The following is a 13565-nucleotide window of genomic DNA, read 5'->3' as shown; positions in this document are numbered from 1 at the left end:
TATGTCACATGGGTCTAACCGAAGGGTTTCTTTTCTCTTTCTTCGCTTCCCTGCCCCCGCCCCCTTCCCTGCCCCCTTTGTCTCCTGAGGTCTATGCCCTCTGGAAGTGCATTAGTTACCTAGGAAACCTTCGAGTCAATTTTTTTTATGCATGGAGTTTGGTGCAACATAAAGCTAATTTATAGGGTGGTGAGGGATTCATGTCATGACTGGTGAAATAGGAGACTTTATTATGATTTCTCTATCCACCTGTGTAGTAGGAATCCATACCTTCCCTCTATTATTCTGGGTAATTTTTTGAAGCATAATTATGAATCTGCAGGCTACTTCACAAAATGAGTTGATCAATTATTGTTCAGTGTAACTCATTATATTGTTCAGCGTGAGCTCTAGAACATAATTAGCAAGAACAACAAACCGAGAACACACTAGGCAAGCTGTTGAGAGTTAAAGGACACTGTGGAATTTCCTTTAAAATGAGGTGATTCTGTTTTAGAGGCAAAGAATGAAAAGATGAGATTTTTAAATTCTTCAGCTATGTCTTCCCTGCTCATTGAGGTCCATATTAAGAAGCTATTAAAATTCTAAATACGTCCGCTACTTCGTTCTGCTGATTTCTTTCTGTCTTCGTACAAAGGGGAGAATATATACCCATGGAGTTACGTTAATGAAATGTTTAAAGACAGCTTACGAAAAACAGGACAGTCTTTCTAAAGGCTGATCCGCCACCAGTGGGGTGGCAGGATTTCAGTGCAAGCACCATTAGATTGGGAGCTGGGGCTTACATGGTACCAGGCACTGTGCTGAGTGTCTTAAATAAATAAGTTCATTTGATCCTCATAACACTCCAGTGAGGCTGGCACTGAGACGCTCAGCACCTGCCCAAAGACACACAGCTGTGAAGTGAAGAAGGACGCATGAGACCTGGGTTTGGATGCGTCCAAAATCCCCTCTTCCGATGAGTCGTAGCTCCTGATCTGTCACCAGGCTTTTTTTATTTCCCTGGGGAGAGTCATTGTCAGGTTGGAGCCTCAGTTTCCTCAACTATTCAATGCGGGGTGAGGACACACAGAGGCTCAGCGAACATGACCTCTGGGATCCCTGCTCCGCCAGACTGATAACAGCAGAGCCACACTCTCTCGAGATAGAAATTTGAGGGAAGACCTGGGCACACGGCTCCTGTGGACAGCTGCACCTACTTCACAAAAGAGTAACGCCTCACACAGGACTCTTCAGGGCCTTTGGGCAGGGTTGCTAATGGGCGTGATGTTCATATGGGTGTGATGTTAACAACGCTGTGGTTAGGACCTGTGCCGTAATGGTTGGGCAGCGGGGAATCTTTTTTTTTTTTTTGCAGTAAGCGGGCCTCTCACTGTTGCGGCCTCTCCCGTTGCAGAGCACAGGCTCCGGACGCGCAGGCTCAGTGGCCATGGCTCACGGGCCCAGCCGCTCCGCGGCATGTGGGATCTTCCCGGACCGGGGCACGAACCCGTGTCCCCTGCATCGGCAGGCGGACTCCCAACCACTGCGACACCAGGGAAGCCCACGGGGAATCTTTTGAGTGCCAGGAGCCAAGGGAGTGCACGGTTGACCCTTAAATTCCCAGTCCCTGTGCAAGCACCTTTTGCATTCACTTAATTGTTTCACAAACAGAGACTTTCAGGCTCCCTTGGCAAAGCAGTCTGAGTGAGTCCGGGTGGGGAGGGACAGGGTAGGGCCCAAGAAAGGAGTCACAGGCATCCTGCCAAATTCTCCGCAGTGCCCTCCAGCCGCAGACCATACAACCTGCAAATAGTTGAGGATCAGATGAGGTGTGGAGGAGGGATCACCAAGGCAGGACGCAAAACAAACAAACAAAACAAAATAAAACAAAAAACAATGAGAGGAGACAAATGTTCAAGGCTAGCTAGTTGATCATGGGGAAAATCACCCTGCTTGTCTTTGCCACGAAGGGTCACAGAGGAAAGGGTCCTTGGAGGCCACTCAGCCCAATTCTCTTATTTCCTGGGTCAACATGTCACAGTGAATTAACCACAGGCAGCTAGAGCACAAGACCACACGCTGGGCATCCCACCCCTCCCAACACACAGTCTGCTTGACTCAAACATCAAGGCCATAAGTGCTGCTTTTTACAGGGGAAAGGCACACTTCAGGCCAACGTTTTCATTCTGTTTCTATTCAGTGTTTCAACCACAGAGTGGTGCTGTTGCAAAAGAGAAGAGTGGGCAGGAGGCTGGCTCTAGAAATTTGCTTTAGGAGAGAGTTTTAAAACGACCTCCAAACACCAGATCCAGTCCCCACTCTCACAAACCGCTTTCAGGAGGAGGGCCTGACACCCAGATGCAGCCAGGAGAAAAAGAAAGTTCAGCAACCTAAAAATACAGTCAACAGATGGACAGCCAAGGCCCGGGCTGCGACCACAGGCTCAACTTGGAGAAAGGGATCCAAAAAGACCTAGTTCTGGATGGACTGCCCTGGACCCAGCACCGCCTTTGGGGCACGAACTCCCCAGCTTACTTCCTAGCTGTTTTTTGCTTTAGCCGTCTGCAACACTCAGATCTGTCTCTATTTCGAAAAATGGATTTGCTTAGAAGTCACAATGCTCCGCAGTTCTAACACGATTCCATATTATATGCAATAATCTTTTACTCTATCTTTTAAAAAAATACACCTTTCTACTCCTTTTTCTGGCCACCCTATTTCTCCATCACCTGGTCACTCTCTTGGAAGCCAGAGGGAGGACCTGGATATCAGTCTTTAGAGCGGGGGAAGAGGACACTTAACTCTGAACTAGAAAGGATAGCAGTAAGGAAAAGGCAGTTTGCCTGCTCCAGGAAGATTGTTTGAAAAGGGCCTTCCACAAAGGAAGTGGCTCTCCATTTGGGAAAAAGTGAGCAAAGGGCATCTTTCGGCCTCTGCCAGTTCTCTCCTCTTCCTCTCTCCTCCCTCAGCCCCTTCCTCCCTTCCCTCCCCCTCCCTCCCAAGGCACCACGCATATTTGGCAAGATTAAGGTGTCACCTCTCATATTACAAGGCGTGTTGATTGCACGCAAAGACAGACCCACCAGCTCAGGACAAAACCCCCTCGAGTTGGGAAAGGCACAAACTTTTCCTGGGGTCGCCTAGGTCCTGGCAAAACGAGACAGACAGTCAGCGCCTGGCATCTGCAGAACAAATCGGTCTTAAACTCCACGCTGCCTCGTCTTTTTTTTTTTTTTCCTTCTGACTTTTTTCACATTTAAGCTTGCCCCTCTCCCTTCCCCGCCTCCCTCCATCCTGCTGGTGACCGAAAAGCCGCAGACAGATCAGCCGGGACAGGTTTTTAACCCATTCCTCGCTGCAGCGGGAGCCAACCCCCTCTTTCCTTGCAGTCTTTGGGTTACCGGAGGACCTGGAGCTCCAGAGAAGAGCCCCTAGAACGTGGCCAGTGGGCCTGAATCCCGCCTTTGACTGCGCGGCAGCGGGGGTGGGGTGGGGGGATTGGGGCGCAAGTGCGGGCAGTGGGGGAGGGCAGGGGGGCGGGCCAGAGCAGAGCGAGAAAACCGGGACCCAGCAGAGCACGCCCAATCCAGACCTTCATGGTGCCGTGCTCCGGGTGGAGGGGACATCTCCGCAGCCTAATCTGGCCCGGAGGAGGACCTGAACCTTTTGGCGCGAGGGCAGCACGGAAGGAGGACCCTACTCTCCCCAGGGACCACGGGAGGTGCCGCCCCTGGGCCTCAGTAGGCGCTTCTGGCCGTTTTCCATGTGGCAATCTCCAGCAGCCAGGATAATGATGAGGCAGGTACAATCTACCTAGTACGCAGCCCCCAGCCTCCCCATCCCTTCCCACCTCCCCTCGGACCGGCAGCCTCCTCTCTGCGTCGGGTTCGGCCTGATCTGGTAGGTGCGGTGCCCTTATTTCTTGGTGTTTGACTAAATTCTCAAACAAGTCAAAGGAATTTGGATGTTTTTGTACTTGGACGCCACCAACTGAACTGCTTATTAGACGCCCGGAACGGCAGGGCCGCGGGGAGAAGCGATACCTACTCACTCCCCTCTCCCAAGCGCGCGCGCGTCCAAAGGTCCTGGAAAGAGATGGGGTTAGGGGTGACTGAGGTGGCAGCGAGGAAGAAGTGGGGGGGGAGGGGGATCGGCGATGAGATCCCCCCACGCCACGACCCGGGGAGCGGGTAGGAGGAGGACAGGAGGGCAAAACTCCGTTCCGAGGCTCTGGATTTCTCATTGACCCCTCAGTGACATTCCCCCCCCCCCCCACTTCTCTTGACGGCAAATGGGCGAAAGCAAAATGCATTAACTAGGGTAAATTTAGAGAGACCGAGCTCACCACAAGCGGGGTCTAATGGGCGGCTAAAGTTATCTCGAAATAAGAGATTTTGCCCCCTGCACTCCCCCGTCCTTTCCTCGAATAATCTAAGGGTGGGGAAGTGGGCGTCACTCCTTTCGGAGCGCTTAGAAAGGTTGGTCTGTCGCTTGCCTTTCTGCTTCCCGCGCTGTCCCCGCGTGCAGACTGGTGGGTGCTGGGCGGGAGCTCGGCTGCAGGGCCCGACCCTCATTTGGAAGGAAGGGGCTTAGGAGAAGTTGAAGGCTGCGTGGGGTGGGAGGCTCCGATTCATCACCCTCCTCTCCCTTCCAGCTCACACACAAGCGCGCACACACACCCGCCCTCCCCCCCCGACCCGTGCCCCCCCACCCCCACCCCATACCTCTCTGGCTTGATCCGCCTGGACCGCCAGCAGCGCCTTGGGTGCTGGTCCCGGAGCGGCGGGCAGCCTGGGAACGGTGTCCCGGGGCGTGCTCGGGTGGTGGGGAGAGGGAAGGACGGACGGGTGCTCTTGGGAGCGGCGGGTGGGGAGAGATCTGGAGGTGAAAGGGTCGAAGGTTCGGAGGAGTTTGCACATTCGACCCAAGCCTCCCGAGGCAAGGGGCAAGAAAGGCCCTTCTTCTTTGTAAAGAAAAACCTTAAATGAAAAGCAAAAAGAAGATCAAAAAGAGATTTTTCAAGGAGAAGAACAAATAAGACAGACTAAAGGCATGAATGTGTAAAGCGCAGTGAAAAGTTAAACATTTCGTTTTTTCTTGGAGATGGAAAAATCGGAGATGGAGGGGCAAACTGAAGCATACTACCAACTTGGAGGTTGGGGATATTTTTATTTAAGAAAGGACAGGGGAAATGACCCGGTGCCCCCAGTGGCCCCCGGCCCCAGCCGGAGGGGCGCTGGGGCGCAGGCTTGCGCGGCCGGCCGGGCGCGGGGGCGGGCGGCGCGGCGCCGAAGGGGTTAAGGCGCTGAGCGCGGAGCCATCTGGCCGGGTTGGCTGGTTATAACCGCGCAGATTCTGTTCACGGGACTCAGAGTTGAACGCTCCTCTCCCCACCGTAGCAGCTCCGCGCGAGGCCCCCGAGAGAGCCCGGCGCAACTACTTTCTTCCCTCTCCTTTCTCCTTCTCTTTTTGTCCCCTGCTGGGGGCTGGCGGCGGCGGCGGGGTGGGAGAGACTTTGAATGACCGAGCTCGCGTCCACCTTTCTCTTCATGTCGACGTCCCTGGAAACAGTCACACGGATGCCATGGTCACTTCTGCCACGGTAAGCGGAGGCGGGCACGCTGGGCGGGCAGGTTCGGGGCCGGGGACCTGCGCGCAGCCCGGTCCGCACCCCGCCCTCACCCCATCGCGCCGCGCTCCCGCACTCTTCCCCCGCTCGTGCCTTCCCGAAGTTTGCGCCCGGATCTGCCCAGGCCGAGGTGCGATCACAGCCACCCGCCCGCCCCCGCGAACGGACACTCCTCCCCACCTCCTCCCTCCCGTGCCTCGGCTGCTGGAGAAACCGCCCAATATCTGGGAAAGTGATCAGGTTTAAGGGACCGGGATTGGAAAGGGCGGGGGGGGGGGCGCGGAGGCGAGGGGAAAGGAGGACGACGGAAGGGCAGGAAAGGGCTTCGGAAAACCGCCGGCCCCTCACCAACGCAGCCGTCTACTCCCGCAGAGAAGGCTCCTCGCGCATCCCGCAACAAAAGGGGGTGGCTGTCGTATCCGGGGCGGCGGGGAAGCGAGGGTGCCGCCGCCGTTCCCCGCACGCGCCCCCCGCGCCCCGCTCGCCACCTCGCCAAGCTCTCCGCTCTCCTCCCCCTCCCGGGCCGGGCGGGAGCTGCGGGGGGAGGGGACGCAGAGCTCCGGCCCCCGCGGAGAGTCGCTTCCCAGTTTCGGGAGTTGAGACTCCGTGCGTGGAGTGGCTACCTGCTGGAGTCCCCCTGCCGCCGCTCAAAGCTTTCTCGGAAGCAGCCCCGCACCCCGGGCTCATCCTGGCCGGCGGCCACCCCACCCTGGGTCTCTGCGCAGATGCTGGAGCCGTGCGCGCGGCCCGCGCGTCTGGGTCGCCGCCGGGAGCGGCGGACACGGGGGCCGAGCGGTCCCTGGGGAGCTCCTCGCGGTTCCTCCGGGCCAGCTCTAGGAATCGGAGGTACCGGGAGGCTGGGAGGCCCGGGGCCCGGCGTAGCTAGGTCGGACTTCAGAGGACCCTCAAGGACCCAATTTCTCCGTGGCCCCTGAGCTAGAGCTCGGGGTAGTTGACTCACACTGCCAAGGGAATTTGGAACGCCTGGGAGTTGAAGGTTCGGGAAAGGCGGGCCTGGGGTGGGGGAGGGGACTCTGCTTGTGGCTTTCGGGCGCGAGTGGGTGCGCGGCGAGGAGACGCTGCTTCTTTGGGGGACTTTGGCTGCTGCGTTCCTCAAAGGTACAGCACTGAGACCCCCGAGCCGCACCGGGTGAGGGCTGCTGACTAGTAAGGATCCGTCTCGTTGGATCCGTGGCCGGGGGCTTCCAGGTGGAGGAAACACCGAACTAGACAGCCCGGTCTCGACCTCTGGCGGCGGGCGGCACGTTCAGAGTCTCAGTGCAGGCAGCTGGCTGGACGCAGCCCTAGCGCTGAGCTCGGAGTTGGAGAGCTGGCGACTACACGTCTTGGACTTGTTTATGTGCGCCGAGGAGCAGGGGGCGGGAGCTGGCGGGGGGGAGGGCGGGCTAAAAGGGGGTGGGTGTCACCCCGAGACCCTAGTCGCTTAAGGGCTGTGCTGGGCAAGTGCTCTTTAATGAGGAGATGTCCTCTCCCGCTCTGCAGAACGGAGAGCCAGGGACACATCTAAACCCTCTGCCCCCAATGTCAGGATGGAGAAAGTTGGAACGGGAAGGAACTTTGCAATCGGTTCTGTTTTCCCGGCACTGAGAAGTTCTCCCGTGTCCTCAGCCTGCCCCCCTCCCGCCCCCGACACAAAGAAGGTGGAAGGGTGGGATTCAGGGGATCAAATCCAACCGCCTCTGCCTTGGGCTCAAATGCTCAGACCTGGGTTTGGCGTTGGGAGAGGAGGAGATGAAAAGAAACCAAGCTCTGAACGGTGTTGGGGGAGAGTAGGAAGTCTGCGGGGTTGCAGGAAGGAGCGTGTAGGGCTCTGTGCTGGTGTGGACTGTTTTGTAGCTGGAAGTGGAGGCTGTGGCTCTGTGTGAACGGGTCTGCCGGCCTGAGGAGGGTGATCAGGACCCCTGGGCGCTCTGTTTGGTCAGGGAAAGAGGTTTTTTGGAAAGTGTCTGCATGAGGGTGTGCAAGGGGGACGGCCAGAGTGCGGGAGCGCCCCCTGCTCTGTGGACAGGTGGAGGTGTGTGTTTCTGAGGCTCTCTAGCACGGGCAGCAGGTGAGAGCATGTGGGAACAGAGGTGTAGCTGATGAGAAATCTGTGCCTGCGAAGGGTGTCGGAGCGGGAGAGGTACGGTGTGTTGCAGCAGATGGCTTGTGCGCGCCTGCACAGACACACGGAGTGGGTGTGGCATGGGAGGGCGCCCGTGTGGGGGGCGTGTGTGGAAGGTTAGCCTAGGCGCCTGCGGATTACCGAAGGATGGGGAGGGAAGATTATCTGCAAAGAGCAGAGTGTGAACTTTATGAGTGAGTGCTAGGAAATTTGGCCAGGAGGGCATTGGGGTACGTGGGGAACAGAAAAGTGTGGGCTCAGACGCATTACAGAGAGATGGGGCATCTGCAGAGAAGGATACTCCCCCCCTCCCCCCGCCCCACCCCGGCCCCTCACCAGAGGGGAGGGAATTGGAGAAGGCTTAGGATGAGGGATGTACATTTAAGGGGAAAAGTCCTCTGTGTGTTGGTACCGGCTGGGGATGTGTGCGAGTGAGATCTGAGAGAGTGGGGAAATGTGTTTTGCATGCCAAGTGGCAGGGATGCGCATAGTATCATATTGTATAATGGGTTTCTTATTTAAGAAATAAGAACTGGAATGCCCACTGGACGCTCAGCCCATTGCTGGGTACTGGGGCGTGTCATGGTGCCCTGGAACAATTTCTTCCCAGGGCTCAGCGGACTGCCGCAGTTTTGCCAGGAGAAATGAAGAGAGCTCGGTGCTAGTCGAGGTTTTTTCAAGAACTATAATTCAGTTTCTAGAGATGTTTATGGATCTCGGAGGCCAAAGGGAAGCTGATTTGAAATGTACCTGTGGTTTTGTAAAAAGGGCGCAGAAAGATAGGGGTGATGGGTAGTTTTGTGTGTTGGGAAGGGAGCTGAGGGCTGTTCCTGTTTCTTGTAGGGGGTGTGGGCTGGGAATGGGGGGTGCAGCAAGCCAGGTCAGAATGCAGGTGCGCATACACTAGAGGCTCGAGTTTCTGAGAGCATGGCAGGGACACGGCTTCATACATGGAGCTGGAGAAGGGGCGAGGCAGTGATCAGGAAGATGCCAGGAAGATGCAGGTTGGGAGTGTTTGTTAATCTTTGATGACTTCTGGGCTGTGAGTTTAAAGCTAACGTGTGTGTGTGCGCGTGCGTGTATGCGTGTATGCATGCAGACGCGCCGTGGGTCTGGAGTGAAGTGACTGGGGGGAGGCTAGCTTGGAGGACTGGAAGGGCGTGTATGCTGTCTCTAGCTTGGAGGACAGGAAGTGGAATGTATGTTTTTGCAGGAATTCTTTGTGGCCGAGGAAGGATGAAAATCATCTTGGATGCTAAGATGTGTATCAAAGTTTAAAAGGTACAGATAAAAGAAGGGTTGCAGGTTTATTAGGAAGCATTTGGGGAGGGAGGGGCATGTGATGTTGGTTGGGTTCATACCAGCAAGAGCTGGGGAGGTAACTGGGACAGAGCAGGGGGAGGGGTATGCGTTGGCCACACACACCTGCTGACCAGGAACCTCCTTTATTAGGTCTGTTCGTGTGAGGGCATATGTCTGGGGGGAAGAAACCTCATCTGTTTGACCCATGACACTTTTGATTTCCTGAAATGATGTCTGTGCCATTTTGAGGTTCTGCCTTATTTGTAGGGGAGATTCATCTGTGTAAGAGTGTTGATGGAGGGTCTGACCCTTGGTCAGAGGATCTTGCGGCAGTGTCTCAGAGGATGGCGTGGTGGAGATGGAAGGTTTCCCATTGGGAATGGCTCGGTTCTAGTCCAGTTCTGCCACTTTGGAGCAGGGTGACCTCAGGAAAATTTTTTAATCTCTCTGATCCTCCATTGTTTCTCTGTGTAAAATGGCGTTGTCTGCCATGACTCAATGAGAAGGAAAATTCACTCTGCTTCCCTCCCCTTCAAAGCTTGGTGTGTTTAGGGGTACAAAGCTTTACTCGAAGGTGACGCCAAGTTGAACACAGGAGCTAGCATGGATGTGAACCGTTGTAGAAATGGGTCCTGGACCTCCTTCTCTTTACAGGGCAAGTTGGGAAAACAGTCTGGATGCCCGCTGAGTGTCTACTGCTCACCCGTGGTGCAAACAGAACTTTCTAGAACTGCCTCAGTTTACTCACCCATAAAATGGAGGCAGCCAAGCCTGGATTACTGTTGATGGCAACCTGTTTTCCTAACAGGTCTTTGAACCATTCAGAAGAAAGGTGGTCCACAAATCAATATTAGTAACTATCCGACGCAGACGTTTCCCTTTTCTGCAGGCCACAACGCCTAAAGAAATGTGATTTGAGGACAGAGAAAATAGTCAAGTCTTCGGCGTGTTAGAATAAAAGAAGAACAAAGTCCGGCCAGCCCGGGTTACTACGAAGGTCTGTTTTTCTCTGGGCTACGCGTCCTTGGCAGGCAAGAGCCTGCCCGTGAGAAGAGGGCATGGGCTTTGGGTCTTTGCAGACACCCAATGCAGCAAGTGGGTGCAGCCGCTTCCCCAGAGACAAAAGTGGAGACCAAACAAAAAAGAGGGACCAGGAAACCCACCCAAGCCTCCGAGTCCTCCCAGAAGTCAGCACATGCTGTGAACTGCTGGCTCAGAGTCAGGCTCCCATCCATCCTTGAGTTCACTGGCCATAAATAGTCAGGCGCTAAGCTATTTCCATGAGGCACTAAACCAATTCTGCTGCTTTTCTTGGCGAGATTGGGCCAATTAAGTTGATTGGAAGAGGTCACTGTTGATGGCTCTCACATTCCCCAGGCGGGACAGGCCAGCAGAGTTTAATTACATAACATTTCCCATCTCCGCAGCTCCCCTCCCAGACAGATCAGATGTGCAGGCCTCCTCCTCCATCCAGGACGGCGAATGCAGCAGGCAGCCCCTGCTTCGGGCTTCTCCAGACTGTTTCCTGAGCAGTTCCAGTACTCCCACCCCAACTGTGAGGAATGTAAATCCAGTGTTGGCGGGAATGAGAGCGGGGAGTCGGGCCGACACAGAAGATCCTTCAAACCCCCCACCCTGCTTCCCAACCCCACCAGCTGCTCTTTAATGAGGCAGTTTCTGGTGGGGGGGGGATGCTGAACTCATGACCCTTGCTAGGGTTTTCCATTTAGTTTTCTTTAAAATTGAGTTTGTTGGAGAAGGACCAAATCTACCGGAGACCAGCCTAAGACCCGTGTGGTGCTGTTGATAAGCTCTGTGGATGTACTTTGTGCGTGGATAGGTGTGTGCAGAGAGAGAGGAGAGCAGGGCTGTGTGTGTGCTGGGGGACACAAGAGCACAGGAGGGGCCCTGGCTGGGCAGGAGGCATTCCTAGAGCTTGTGTTGTGGGCGGCAGGTATATGGGCACCTGGTTCAGACTGGACCGCCGCCGTATTGTGTCTTGAGGAAGAGCCAGCCTGTGGAAGAAATTGGGAGCAGCTTTTTTTCAGACCATTTGTGTTTGGGGATGGAGGATGTGTGAGCTTTTAGGAAGTCTGAGGCCAGTGCAGATAGAACCCCATTCTTGCCTGAGCAGATTTCTATTAAAATCAAGGCTGGGCAAAGGCAGCTTTTCAGAGGACTCATTTTAGAACCTATGAACGCACATGTAGAGGGACCAAGATCTTTAAAGTCGTCTCGTGTTGTTGACAGTTTTCCGTAAGTCAGCCTTTCCTTCTACCTAAAAATACCAAGGGGCTAAGTGTGCACGCACCTCTGGGTGGTGAGGATGCATTGGCTGTTTCGTGTCCACATCTGCGCCATGGTCCTTCTCAAGCAGTCCTAACTGGGAACCACCAGAGGCTGTCTGTGGCTCTGGGCATCCCTGCAGGACTAACCTCTGCCTGTCCGTGTGGTTTCGCTGGAGAAGGATTTTGACGCGAGCTTTGGTGTGGTCTGTTGTGATTGCTCACTTTTCAGCAGCGTCTCCAGGAGAGACTTTGGTTGAGCCCCCGGTCTTCTATGGATCTTGTTCAGTCAGAGATTTTTTGAAAGGGTTGAGCTTCTTTCTCATTCAAGACCAGAGCTGTAGGCATACATGGCAGCTTACTGATCTCAAAAGATCCCAGGCCCAGGTCATCTTCAACAGCCTGGGGCAGCAGAAAGCCTGCTGACTTAGAGGTGGGGCACCAAGCTTGCCCCTGAGTTCTGTCACTAATAGGTTGCTGTTGTGTGACCCTGGATGGTCTCTCCAGGCCCTGACGTACCCATCTGTAAATGAAGACCTTGAACTAGAGGATCTCAAAGTTCCATTCCAACTGCGCCATCTGAGGATTCTCCAGTAGCCCCATCCTCCTACTCGCTCAGCGCTAATATGCTTTGCTTGGAGTGCATCTTGGCACACCCTCAATGAGCTCCTGTTTTTATCTTTGGGGAATGGCTGAGTCAAAGGCAGAAAGGCATGCAAAGAATTTGCCATAGAGTTTTGTTTTTGGCCAAGAATACTCTTGAAGTTGGCTTCGCCTGCACAGTGTGTACAGAGTTCTAAGGGGTGGGGTTTGGCTTTCTGGTAGACCCGATGCTAGTCATCCAGCTTCCACATGAACGCCTATTAGTGTTTCTGACTAAGAGAAGGACCCCCCTTGAAGATGACTGATGATGATGATAGTTAATATTTGAGTACTTACTGGGCGCCAGGCATTACTGTAAATATCACATGGTGTTATCCCAGTGCCCCAAATAATCTCTTTTGCAGGTGGGGAGACTGAGGTTATGTGAGGTTAAGGGGGATGTTTACGGGTACACAGCTAGATCTCGATGTGCTGACATTCTAGCCTGAAGCCTGTGACCATCCCAAGTCCATCACCTGCCAATCAGGTTCTGTTTCTGCATTCTGTGATGTCATCCAGATGGGAGATTGCTTGATAGCCCTCTCCAAAGTCTGTCACCCCACAGGGTAATCTGCTCCACCGGAAGGTTCATTTTCACGTGCAAGACAAATGCTGAGGCTTTCTGGCCACCTGCTGGAAAGCATGTGTCAGATCTGTCTTAGCTCCCAACGCCCTCCCCCTTTACTTCCCGTCCTGTTGACAAGGGAATCTGCCCTTCCAGAATGGGGGTGTTGATTTAAGTCACAATTGCCTCCTTGTAAACTCTGTAAGATTGGAGCTGGACATCTGGTTTTGATGCACTTGCCCACGAGAGGTGGTGGGTCCCAGGGTTCTTGAGTCCTGTGGTGAGGGTTGCACAGAATCAAAGTAAAAGAGAATGGAGAATGTGAGGGCTCTTCAGAATTTGGAAAATGGCTTTCCTTGAAAGGCTAGGGAACTCCCTCCAATTATACAGGGGCCACGTATTTCTTGCTGAGAGGTTGAAGGCAGGAGTTGCTACCAAGGACTGGGGTCCCCAGGCTCTGTTTGATGCAGAGCAGAGCAGTTTTAGAGTCTTCCAGCCCTGGCACTTGCTAGCTGCATGCCCTTCTGGGCAATACCAGAAGTAGGGAAGCCAGAGGTGTTCTCATGTTGCCACCATCTCTGAAGCGTGTGACTGAAAGCTCTTGTTTTTTCTCCCTCCACTGACTTTTCCGTCACCACTACCACACATACATCTTCAAAGCAATGAATGAGAATGACTTGGTTCTGTTGCTGGAAAGTATTTGCAACGTGCTAATACATGGACAGCATTAACCTCATGCCTGTGAAATTGTGCTCAAAAGATATGTGTTTGCTTTGTTTAAAACAACATTCCACGTGTAGGGTGATGCTTTCCTTCTTTGTAAGAGGACATAGCCCTATTATTATCATTTTTTTTTTATGATAGACCGGTCTTGCCCTCCCCCCCCTCTGTTTTTAGGTCTGAGCCCCTGGCATTTAAAAATATCCTCCCCCTCTGGCTCCAAACCATCCCTCAGGGAATATAGTTCAAGATCTCAGTCTGGGATTATTTCCATTCTGTGTCTAGCAGATCTACTCCTGATGGATCATGGGGGAC

The sequence above is a fragment of the Stenella coeruleoalba genome (genome assembly GCF_951394435.1).
Source record: "Stenella coeruleoalba genome assembly, chromosome: 11".
Taxonomy (NCBI): domain Eukaryota; kingdom Metazoa; phylum Chordata; class Mammalia; order Artiodactyla; family Delphinidae; genus Stenella; species Stenella coeruleoalba.
Note: the sequence above shows the minus strand (reverse complement) of the source record.